This window comes from Vigna unguiculata, chromosome 3 (genome assembly GCF_004118075.2).
Source record: "Vigna unguiculata cultivar IT97K-499-35 chromosome 3, ASM411807v1, whole genome shotgun sequence".
Classification (NCBI taxonomy): domain Eukaryota; kingdom Viridiplantae; phylum Streptophyta; class Magnoliopsida; order Fabales; family Fabaceae; genus Vigna; species Vigna unguiculata.
The window spans coordinates 19753253-19766970 of record NC_040281.1 but is presented as its reverse complement, the minus strand read 5'-3'; positions in this window follow the sequence as shown (position 1 = coordinate 19766970).

The following is a 13718-nucleotide window of genomic DNA, read 5'->3' as shown; positions in this document are numbered from 1 at the left end:
ATTTACACCTAAAGATAGAAATAAGCTAGATTAACTCATTCGCATATTTATAAGTATAATGATAATAATAATCCAATTGTTTCGGTTGAAGAACCCTTTCTTAAAATTTTACCAAGTAAGGAGTTTGATTTTAATTATTTTTATCGTAATAAAATAATGTGTGATCAAATATGGAAAGAAATATCTAATAAATGGAAGAGTTGAAATTAGAAAAACTAGTTTAAAATAGAGTTCATATTAAATACAACTTCAAAACTATCAATTTTATAAATAGAAACAACCAAGTAGATTTAAATACTAAATTATGCACTTTTATTACATTAATAACAATGATTAAATATATAAATATTAAATATATTATTTTGACTCCTCCGAAACTTTTAGTCAAGATCGCCATTGGTCATTCTCCCTCAGTCACCAATCTCTCTGGTTAATACTACACTCACCAGCACATTAATTACTTATTACACCACGTATTTTATTAACTTTGTACCCCTCATTGTTTTTATTCCATCTTTGTCTTTCTTTTAATTTAACTCCACCACTTCACACACCCACCTAAACAAAATGAAAATGACAATTAAAAATAATGACATTTTAATATTAAAAATATAATAAGAAATTTAAGAAAATGAAAAAATTATTTTTCCTTTAGTGTCTATTCAGCCCTCACAATTTTGGTTGCGACATTAGTCTAAAAAGAAATCTTCAAGAACAATTTCGACTCTATTTTAATAGCTAAAAAGATTTTAAAAACTTATGTTTTGATCTTATGTAAAATGATTTTGAAATGAGAGAGTTATATTGATTTCAAATTGATGACTACATTTTTATTCACTTTTAGAACACTTAATCTTAGTTATCTTGAGGTATAATTGAGTTTAACGATAATGTTTTAACTGGCATTTGTCTAAATGGGATAAAATGAGCTTTAAATCAAATTATTCACTAAAATTAGTTTGTAAGTCATGTTAGACGTAGATTTTCTAGGTAGACTAAATACGATAGATGGTAGTTAGACAAGTCTAATTTGAGAGTCTAGTCTACAAAAATTTCCTAAATGACTTGATGAGTTATCTGAAAATTAGGTTTTGATAATATGATGAAATGCACAAATGTTTCCTGAGCATTTTGACTTTGCTTTGTGTAGCTGAACTGAAAGCAAGCTCATAAAATTGTCTATAGATGATACACAGATTAATCATTTAATGACCTCATAGATGATGTAAGCATCACTAAATTGGAGATTTTCTAGTGGCTAAGAGTAGCTAAGATCGTAAACTTGAAGAAGAAATAAAGTGTTCTTAAAGATGGAAAATAGAATATGATAAAAAAAACAGGTCGTCTTGGCAACATATTGTTGAAGTTATCTTGTCAATGTATCATCTAATAAATTGTTTACTAAGACTTGTCTAGTGATATCATTTGATGTTATCGCCTGTTATTTACCATTTCGAGGACCCTGTCTACCGCATATTGTCTAACATGTAAGACTCTAGAAATTTAAATAATTAAATAAATAATTATTTAATAAATGCGGGTAGTAGTAACTTAAGTGGTTGAGAGTACTTAGTTATGTAAGAGGTTTTGGGTTCAAGTCATGTGTATGTTATTTATATGTTATTTTATTAGTTTATTATTTTTAACGATATGCTTGATCATGACAAGTGATTATAAATTCCTAGATGTATAAGAATTATCATGAAACATGAATTGGTTGAATGATTGTGCATTGACTTGACAATGAGGTGGTTGTGTGTTTGAACCTTAATTTAAGCTAAATAAGGTTCCTTTTTGCTAAAATTTTTTTTGGCATGAATGGGAAGGGTCAGAAACCCAAGCCGTCTTGAGGAGCAGATGGAAGGGTTAGGAAACTACTAATTAATGGCCTTTGAATGTTCATCAATTAAAATTCTATTAATTTTCGTTTTCCCATCATCACTCCTAATTAAGGCCTAGTTAAGAAGAGAGTGAAGGGTGATAAGGTGAGTTTTTGATACTGTAAACTTGTGGGGATTAGAGGAGAGTATTCTGACACAAAGAGGCTGAACCAAGGACACTTGGGGCCATTTCTGCAAGGGTGAGGGAAGGAATACAAGTTTGATCAATTGTGGTGCAAATGAACTCTAGCATTTTTTATTTGAGTAAGAAGAACCAGGTTAGGGGAGCTGTTATGTTTGTTTATGTTAATTGGTATGATTTTCGTGGTATTTTGTATGATTGGGATGCCTATTCTACTTTCATGTGCCACTGTTTTCGGGTTTTTGGAAATTTTCCAGAAACCGCCTGGTGGCATTGAAGGCACGTCAGGCGATGCATGAATTCTATGTTGTTTTTTTGGGTTAGTGATGAATTGCCTGGCAATAGGGTCGAAACCACACTGCCACACGAATTGGATTTTTCTAGTTCTGTAATTGTGGTCGATTTTTGTGACATGTTTTGGTGTTTTGAGGAGTTATGTAATCTCTTTGTACGTGTGCTTTATAAATTGCATGAGTAGATCAAGTATTTGGATGCTTTGGAGGTGTGGAATAGCTATCTTTTCATCAAAACGCTATTTTTTGGATTTTTCGCGCAGTAGGGACTGTCGGGTGGTGGTTTCCTACTGCTAGGCGCCAGGTCTCTGGTCTTGTTTCACAAGGCAGCAAGATTTGGCCGTTGGACGACTACGATTTTTCTAATTTGTGTAGTTTTGTAAAATTGTGTTTCCCAATTCGTTAACTGTTCGATTTAGGTGAAATTTTGACAGGTGATCCACAACAGGTGGTTCTTTACTTTGAATGGTGAAGATTTGAATTGGAGGTCTGTAGCTAGAGATATATGTTACTCATGATTATTGGTTTGAATTTCCTAAGAATATGATTAATACTGGATGCTTAAGTGTGCTTAGGTATTGGTATGGCCTTGAATGGTGTGTGTGTGTATATATATATATGTGTGTGTGTGTGTGTGTGTATATATATATATATATATATATATATATATATATATATATATATGTGTGTGTGTGTGTGTGTGTGTGTGTGTGTGTGTGTGTGTGTGATTGATGAGTATATTTTTTGTAGTACTTGTTGAGCCATATTGAATATATAAATCTATATATGTTAACTCGAATGTGTAATGTTATAAGTGTGTGAAAAATGCCATCATTGATGATATCACTATGACCAAGTGTTGCATGATCATGATGGGTTTTGGGGCAAGTATGGGAACATGATAATCATGCTTTAAATGAAATGGAATTAAGGGGGCATGCGGAATAAGCATATAGCATTGATTGTGTCTTATGTGGTGTTTGTGAATTGTAAGCATGCAAAGGGTTGGGAAAATGAGAAGGGAAAAATAATGTGAGTGTTGGATTGGACTATGATGTTTTTAAGGAGCATGAGTGTGTTTACTATTTAAAGTGGTTCCATGAATATGAGTGATGGTTGGTGAAATACATGTTTAATATGTGATATTTGTGTACAAGTATGTTAAAGCTATCTAAGTTAAGACTGTGCATTTGAGTCATGTGATTTATGGAAACATATATATATATATATATATATTCTTGATTATGGACATGCATAATTGTAAGAGTAGTATTGAATGTAACCTATTTTGGGGTGTTAAACCAGCAATGGGTCGTTACTGGTATAGTGTTTGGCAGCACAATGGTGGCCGCCAAGCGATAGGAGTACCAGGGAAGTCCCTGGAGCGTGTGGTGCTTGGCAATGAGAAGTGAACTGCCAGGCGATAGCCATTAAGATAGTGGCTCTGTTTGTATCTGACACCTAGCGGCGATAGGGCTCTGCCAAGCGGTGTATGCTGGAATGTCGCTTGGCGACACTTAGGCAGTGTTAGGCGATAGCAAAGAGAGCGGTGTGTTTTGTTGGTTTGTGTTTTGCATGTTTGTGATGTTAGGCTTGGACTAGGAGATGCTTAAATATGTCATGAGTTGGTAGGTTCATGGCTGGTGGTGAACACGTGATAATATGAGCGAAGAGGTTCATATTATGATGCTCTCGTGTGAGCATACGACCAGGGAGGTTCGTACGATTCGTACTCACACTTGATGGCTGCTGCGAGCGGGGAGGTTCGTAGCTGTTGGATCACGTGTGTTGGATTACGAGTGGAAAGGTCCGTAGAGTTGGACTACGAGCGAGGAGGTTCGTAGAGGCAGAACCACGAGTGGGCAGGTTCGTGGAAGCATGTATATCATGGGTCCATGGTCAAGTGTAGGTAATGGTTATGCTCTTAACGGGTTTTGTTAGCAGACAAGGATTGTTGCTTGTAAGTCTTAGAGAAAACAACGCTCTTACCGGGTTTTGATGAATAGGTAAGGGTTGTTCTCTTACCGGGTTTTGGTGAACAAGCAAGGGTTGTTGCTTGTCGGTCTTAGGGAAAGCAGCGCTTTTACCGGGTTTTGGTGAACATGTAAGGGTTGTGCTCTTGTTGGGTTTTGGTGAGCAGGCAAGCGTGGTAAGGGTTGTGGTTTGTTCTCCCCACGAGGCGTTGGTGCGCAAGGGGAGAAATTCTTTCTAAGAGGCGTTGGTGCGCAAGAAAGGAAACTGGTTGGTTATGAGAGTATGATATACATGTGTGTGCATATATTTGAATTGTATATATAATTTAATATTGTTAGCTCACCCTATCTTATTGTGTTTGGCGATAATCATGTAACGCGTTACACGAGAGAAGGTAATGTTGCAGGTGGTGTTGGTGAGGCATAGAGCTAGAGCGGGGATGCTTAGGGATTTGATTTTATTGTTTTCTTGATTTACTCTGTAACTCAGATTTTGATTTCCCAGTTTTGGAAATGTAAAGACTTGAAAATAAATTATATTTATTATGAATGACGATTAAGAAGGATTTTAATTTCCCGCATTTTGGAAAAGACATTTAAATAAAGGTGACTTTATTATTTCTTTTATTTTATACTATTTAATATTAGTAATATCTAACTGGGATGTTACATAACGCGTTGGGAGCCCATTATATTGTCTACTAAGTTGGGCATCCTATGAAATGAAATTTTTAATGTTATTATTTCATACAAGATATAAGGGACTTGTTTATACTAGATAACATTGTTTATCCAACTTATAATTTAGCGAACTTAAACTTATTTTGATCCCTTGAATCTCTACACAAAAATCTTTACGACACCTATCCACATGAAGGTTTATTATGTATTCTCAAGTTCTACAACTGAAATGGTTACTTCGGATTTCCAAATTATTTGAGTAGCATCATCCAAAATTGTTATAAAAGGCGAGCTCGAACAAGCATCAAATCAATAATTCATCCTTATGTCATTCCATTATCCTCCTCATCACTTTATGCTTTTAGGTGATGTTCCACATGGAAGAATAAATCTTCTTAGTAATTGAAATTCTAAACCAACAGGCAAAAAGATCAGAAATTTTGGTAAGATAAATGTGTTGTTACAAATATGCGGAGATTCTTTTTTTATCAGAAATAAAAGTTTAAATAAAATAAAATTGACCCAATCAAATATATAGGCTTTATTGGTAGCCAATCATAATAAAGCAAAGTGTCAAAGTAGTTATTATGTGTGTTAAAATTAGTTACTATGAGTTACAGGGCAATAAAAAATGAAAATTGAGAATATGTACACATTTTAATAGATTAAACTTGTTTTTGAATTGATTAAAACTGTGTGGTGTATTTTAAAAATTTGTTGTAAGTCCTTTTAATTAATTAATTTGATAGATGAATCCATAAAACCAAAGAACATAGGAACAATGATCTGAATATATAAATTAGTCAATTGTTTCAACAAATTAATATATTAATATAAAACAATGAGTATGAATGGTGTAATACAATTGAACAATTATTTGAACCACTCTAAAACATCAATTATTGAGGTATACATTTTATATATGAGGTAGAAGGATTATATAATATTGGATTATTGAAGGATACCACAAGTTAAGTTTTGAGATAGTTGAACATATCTCTTGCTAATGGTTTAGTGAATATTTCAGCTAACTAGTTAACAATATTGATTAATTTTATTTCACAATCACCTGTTAAAATGCAATCTCTTATAAAGTAAGGTCTTATTTCAATATGTTGGATTCATAAGTGTTGAAATGGTTTTTTTGGTTAAATTTATAGTCATAGTATTATCACATAGTAAAGATACCTTATCAAGTTGAAGTCCAAAGTCTAGTAATTGTTGTTTCAGCCATAGAATTTATGAATAACAACTCCCAAAAACTATGTATTCAACTTTAGCCATTGAAAGAGCAAACATACTTGTTTCTTATTGTGTCACCAAGTTGCTTCCAAGGATGTGGCAGGTATCACTTGCACATTTCCTATCAAGCTTAAAACCTACAAAGCCATAATTTGATAAACTAACTAAAGTTAGAGGAATATCACCTGTATTCCAAAATCTAACATTGATAGTTCCCTTTAGATATTTCAAGATTCTTTTCGAAACTTTGTAGTTTGGTCCTTACAGTTGGGTTAATATATTACATACATATAAACACTGAATTTGAGTTCATACTTATGCTTAGATCAGTAACAAGTTTTATACAGTTAGGCTTCTATGGTGTTTCCTTGTTGTTTTCTCAAATTAATTTGATTCTTTAGGATTATTTTCCATTACATTTTCTTTTTTTCCTTTGAAAATAAGAAACTTAAAGTTCAAACAAAATATCATGCATTAGTAATTGTGGTTTAGGAGTTGATTTACAGTAGTTGAATATGAAATCTGAAAAAAAAAGGCCACTCTCCTCTAGAAAAAATTGAAAAGCTAAAAAAAACCCAAAGAAGGAGAAAGAACTAAGAATAACTCCTACACAGTACATATTAATTGCATCTTAATCAATTAATACAACTGTTAAAATCAATTAAAATTGAACTTGTTCTTGAAAATGAACTTTCACACTTATATAACCTCCTTTGGTTAAATTTGTGTTCAGTGGGGATCTTCCTTGAATTTTTTGTTCCTTCACTTGTGAAACATAAAAAAGGCTAAAGACAAATGACATTAATTCCATTCTTAGTTTGTTTTGGTTTTCCTAATCCATTATAGAACCATTCTTGAGATTTTCCTTTGAGTGCTTACTTCTTTTGTGTGCGTTATTTTTAAATTGTCTTTTTCTTTGGAATTTTATTTGTATTGTCTTATCTATATTCACTTTGAGTTTAGCTTCATAAATTGAGCATTCTTTGTTTTATTCCTTTCACTCATATTTTTGGATTATGTATTGCCTTTGGATTTTCACTAACATCTCAAGGTAGCACCCAAAAGGTAGGAGGAGTTAGATTGAGATACTCTCCTAGTGAATTCATGCAAGCAATGGCGGATCTTCACCAAAATTTTTGGGAGAGTTAAAATAATATACTCAAAATTTATATATTTAATATTATTGTGACTAATTCAATAAAAATGAATACATAATCTACTATATCAATAACTATCAAAGAAATTACACATATCTAAAGGAATATCTATCATTTTTTTCATATTTTTGAACTCATGGTAATTGAATCATAGTTAAATTTTTCAGTTAATTTTTTTTATGTAAATAACCATATTATCTGCAAAATATTCATCTTCCATTTTATTAACTTTCATTTAATTCAAAAAGTCTTCCAAGCTTTCATTTCATTGTTGTGTGATTAACAACCATATTATCATGTTTTCATCTTCACCGACAGTTTCTCTATCAATTTTAAAAAATAAATTTATTCTTTTTTTTCATCAATATACCTATTTAAAAAAGAATAAAAAATAATTTATCATAATCTAATCAAAAGTTGAGAGACATAATTACTAAAAAAAACTATGATAATCAAGTTATAATTAAAAATTGACTATGAAAAATCACATAATACATTGTTTCTTCTTCTATATTAATAAAAATAAATACACAAAAAGGTCATGAGATAAAAATAGTGTTAAATGTTAAACAAATATTTGGGTTAAATATGTTTTTAGTTTCTCAACTTTCAGTAAATTTTGAAATTAGTCCATTTTGAAACTTTGGACCAATTTAGTCCTTCATCTTTCAAAATATGTGGATTTAGTCTTTTTAATCAAATTTTGTTAAGTTTATTTGACATTTTAAGCGCTTTTCATAATAGTATTTGACTTAACATTAAATCAAAAATGTGTCAAACATTATAAACAACTCAAATACAATCTTGAAATGCATACGAAAACATCAAATAAACCTAACAAAATTTCATTAAAACGACTAAATCCATGTATTTCAAAAGATGAAGGATTAAATTGGTCCAAAGTTTCGAAATAGACTAATTCCAAAATTCATTGAAAGTTAATGGACCAAAAACATATTTAACCCCAAACATTTCACTCAAGTGAGACAAGAGAAAGTTACCTTTTTATTTATTTAAGAATGGAAAAGAAGATATAAAAATATGAGGACATAAATGATGAGTTTCTCCTAACCTTTTTTTTAGTAATAAAAGAAAATAAATAAGCATGAGAGATAAATACAACATAAGAGGAACTCAAAAGACAATGGGAGAGAAAATAAAAAATATCTTAATAATTTTGTTTCTTTATATATTTGATTTCATGTTTTATTATTTATTATTGTACTTTATAAAATAAATAAATAAAAATACTTAATTTAATTTTCATTAATTTTCCATTTAATATTATTTATTTTAAAAAGATACATACAATTTAAAAATTGATATAATTTAAAAAAATTTAATATGTAAATAATGTAAAAAAAACTCAAAAAATTTGGGGGAGGTGTAAGGCCCACTTATATTCTCTACCCTAATGTCTAAGGGCTGCTCCAATCTAATGGGCCTAAGGGTTGGCTCATAGGGTATCTAAAGCCCCTAAGACAGTCAAACCCTCTCATTATGTCCTCACTTTGTAAAAATAGTACTCAATCCTTCTTCCTTTTCCCAAGCAAAAGCTCTGCTAGGGTTTGGACCTCCGCCATCTTCAAGTTACCTCAATCTCGTTCTCTAAGTCACGTAAGTTGATTCTCTAACCGTACCTCCTTTATTTCTGGCCCTATGGTCATGATTCTAGCTAGGGTTAGGGATGTCAAAAATATTCGTACCCGTGGATATCCGCAGATAAAACCCGCAATGGGTAGGAAATGGATATTAAAAATGGATACCCGCTACCCGCAGGTATGGGTATTTTTGATACCCTCATGTTAACGGGGCGGGTACGGGTATCATAGTATCCGTACCCGTGAATATCCGTACCCACTAAACTTTATATATATATATATATATATATATATATATATATATATATATATATATATATATATATATATATATATATATATATATATATATTAGTAAAAAGCATTTTTGCCTAATTTTTGCTTAGGAATCAATCGGAGAAAGTGGATTTGTTGATCAAAGCACTAATTAAAGAATTTTAATTGTGTTGAATGTCATTTTATATTTATTTTTATGATTATTTGGACTTATATGGACTTGAGTTTATTTGAACTTTATTTAAAATTTATGAAAGTGATGTATTTTATTTTATTTTATTTGAATTTATGATTAAATACTTATTTTTTAAATAATTTTGTAAATATCCGCGGGTACTCGTGGATACCCGTGGATATGAAAAAAATAGACGGGTACCCGCATAACGGATACCCGACGGATATGGGTATGGGTACGGGGCGAATATTTATCCAGTGGGTAGGGTACGGGGGAACTACTACCCGTACCCTACCCGCCTCGTTGACATCCCTAGCTAGGGTTCACATTGGTAACCCGTATTGAACCTGTTCTATCATTTTTTCAGTTCGCAAGTCTGCTCTGGGAGTTGTCGTGCTCATTCGCTTAGGTGTTAAAGTGGTCTGTTAGCATTTTCCAGGTAAGGAAAGTTAGGGTTTCTCGTTTTCAAGTCATAATTGCTTTTTGTACCTTTGTTCTGTGTTTAAAATGCTTGGGTGTTGTTGTGATGGCTAGTAATGTTGCTAACTGTCGTTGGGATTCTTGGATGTTGGCTGCTGCATGAGGAAACAGTGGTGAGCACTAGTTTACTCACCCAAGCGAGCGTGTCTCGCCTAGGCAAGACTAACAGAGGCTCGTCCAGATCTTTTATGTGAGTTGTCGCTTAGACAACCAATCTTTGTTTTGAGCGAGGGAATGTCTCGCTCAGGCGAGGAGGTATCGCCTAAGCGAGAAAGTGCAGAAGGCCACTATTCCTGTTTGTTGAGCTCTCGTCTAGGCGAAAGGAGCTCGCTTGAGCGAGAGTCCCTCTCACTTGAGCAAGACCTTTCTGCCTAAGTGAGGAGCTGAACGAGGAGTGTGCTTGTTCTGTTGTTTCTCCGTTCTTAAATGTTGGCCATATGTTTGGATTTATTTTATACTTTTAAAGCATGAATTGGGTGATTATGTATGAGTGAGAGGATTTATGGATTGTGATGGATGAGTTTAACATGATTTGGGCATGTTGCATGTATGGAATGATTCATGGGCTAAAAATGATGAGTTTAGTATGGTTTTGGTATGGAATATGAATAAAGGTTGGTTATAAATGTTGGCATGAAATTTGTATGCGTAACAATTACATACTTGGATGGTGAAATATGATTTGTATGTGGTTAGGGCGTAATTCCACGTTAGTTTCGTGGTGGTGCCTCATTGGTTAGGGCGTAAGTCCATGAGTCTTTATGTGAGACCTCATGGTGGTGCCTTAGTTGGTCGGGACGTAATTCCATGACTCCTGTTAGTGGGAGTTCATGGTAGTGCCCCATCTATATAATTTAGTAAGGATTCAAGGTAAGGATTGCATCTTGACACTCTAAAGAGTTAGTTAATCTCACATAGAGCATATTGACTCTAGTGGTGAGAGTAGTAGGAGGCCTGGAACCCATTAAAGGTTAACCTTGTGGGGGGGATGAGACACTGAAACATTTAGCTCGGTAGAGCAGCTCGGTAGAGCAGTAAAAGTCACCACAAGTGTAAGCATCCGCTGAATCTGACTAATTATATGTATCCGGATGATTTGGGTATGTGTCTTACTGTATTGTTTGCAAGTCATAACATGATTGGTTGGTCTATGCATCTTGAACTATAAAATTGTATATAACTGTATGATAACTCATTTTCTGCTCTAACTTACCCTTTTGTTTGTTGTATGTCAACTTGTGTGGTTCTCTCATTTTATGATGATCATCAATTTATTGATGTGAGCAGATGCGAGACATCCTCGTGGCCAACAAGGAAATGGTGACTCCGCTGCATAGCCTGCTTAGGCTGGATTCCTTTTGCTTGGGCTTTTCTTTTAGGGCTACGGCCCATGTATTATCTTGTCTCGGAGTTTCTACTTTGTACTACTGTTGATCTCTTTACTATACTTTGTATCGGTATCATAGTGTGCCTTGTCTTCTCTTTTGTACCTTGGATATTGTAAGGAGTAGTGTTTATAATCCAGGACCTTGTCTCTATATTATCTGTGTGACATGTCATTTAATTAAGGTATTTATTTAAATGGGGTGTTACAGGAGGAAGGGTCGTGCCATGCAAGGGAGGTTGCCAATAGATTACACTTTAAAGTAGAACAAAGAAAGCAAACACTTGAAGAGTGAAGGAAAAGAGAGCATCGAAAACAAGACATTTTTTGTTGAATTTTTTGTGTAGCTTGTATCGTTGAACATTTGTGCAATTTTTTTCTATATTGTATTGTAAATTTTTGTTCATTTCTTCTTTAATTTGGTGTCTTGGGAAAATGCCTTTGGTGTAATCCCATGTTCTTAGCTAAACATTGTAATAGTTACATGCATATTAAAAGTGAAAGTGTGTCAAGGAGCTCTAAATGTTACTTACACTTTCACATAGGACTCGCCTGGTTAGGAATTGTCTTTACCATTCTTTTTATATTGATTTTATTCTTCCAATTCTTGTTTTCCTTTACGTCTCCATGTTCTTTAGGAAACACTCTACACACACTATTAGGAAAATTTGTTTTGGAAGGTTTTTATTTAGAATAGTTGATGAATACAATTTATAGGAAATATTTTAATATAATTTAAAAAGTAAATAATAAAAATAAAAATTGTATTGTTACTCAAGTTTTCATGAACTTTTAATCTTATGAGTTAATGTTATTTATGGTTAACGGCTATATTTCTTATTACAATTTACTCTTGTGTCTTCCTTTTCTACCTACAAATACCACCTAGGTTCATGGGGAAATACAACAACAAACACTAGAGTTCTCTCAAAAGATTTTTTTTTCTTCTCTACATTATTTTTAAGACATTGGTGTTTGTAAGGTTCGAAAATCCTTTACTGCACTCGATCGATCTGACGGGTTGTTGTCTCTTGGGAGAGAAGCGCGTATGATTTTGTTTTGCCCTGTGCAGTTGGGGCGTTTTCTCTCTAAGGATTGCGCTATGTGTGCCTCAACCCAGGCTATTTCTACTTCTTATCTCATTTATTTTTTATCTATTATTTATTATTGTTATAAGAATTATTGGGTCTCTAATTAATATTTTTTGATTCATGTACATGTCATTATTATTATTGTTCTAATAATTATTATTATAATAATTTTATTATTAATAGTATTATTTGTTTAATCATGTTTTAACATTCTCAGAGAGAAAAATCTTATTCATTTCTAAAATTAAAGACAATATAAAGGGAAGACAGAAAACACATCTTATGAAGTAATGTGTTTGTTATAGTTATATTAAATCAGTCTCAAATAAGCCTAAAAATTTATGTGTATAATTGTTTCTATTTCTATTGGTAACAATAAGTGAAATTATAGATAAATAAAAGTCTGGCTCATTGAATAATTTTGTTGTGATGTCTTAAAGCTTATGTTTTTCCTATTATATTAATTTATGATTTAATATCTTATACTCTTTCCATTGATATAGATGTTCTAGATCATGAATATATTTTAATTGTTTTGTATGAAAATAAGTATAAAATATTTGTCATACTAAACCTATTATTGAGTTATGAAATTATGCATTTGCAAGAAAAAAAAATTATCTTGATATTTATATGAAAAAAATGACGGATAATAAACAATTTTTGTATCATATTTATGAATTTAAAAATATTATTTATGACATGAAATTAGAATGAATTATTTTATTTCATATCATGCTTATGATTATGTGTGTGCTGATAAAAAAAATTATCTTCATATTAGAAATTGAGGGGATACTCAAATAAAATTAAACTTCTCTTTTAGAAATTATCTTATTTGTTTTAAAAAAGAGTTTTTCGTGTTTCTGAATTTAGAAACTTCCTTGTTGCTCACCAATGTTATGAAGTGGTTTTTTATTACAATAAATTATTAATTCTAGACATGTGCTTTGGTTGGTAAATAATATATCTGTGAAGGTTTGTTTGAGTTACGTACATTTATCTTGGAATAAAATATTTAGCAGTTCTTCTTTGATTATCACAGATGTTGAAAGTATCGATATATGACATACTATTATTATAATTATTGAGAAGTTTGATTAGAGACCATTCAAATTATAAAATTTTTGAGGTACAAAATTAATTAAAAAGGAAGGTGATGAATATATGTCTTTAGAAATGAGAATACATGTCTTTATATGAATGAGTGTTTTTGTGTGAAACTCATTGTTCATGACGTAACATCTTCATATGGTGTTAATTTAATGGTGTAGCGAAAGAAAAAAAAATTCTTTTGTTTGATATGGTAAATGTTATTCTACAAGTTCTAGCTTGCCTAAATT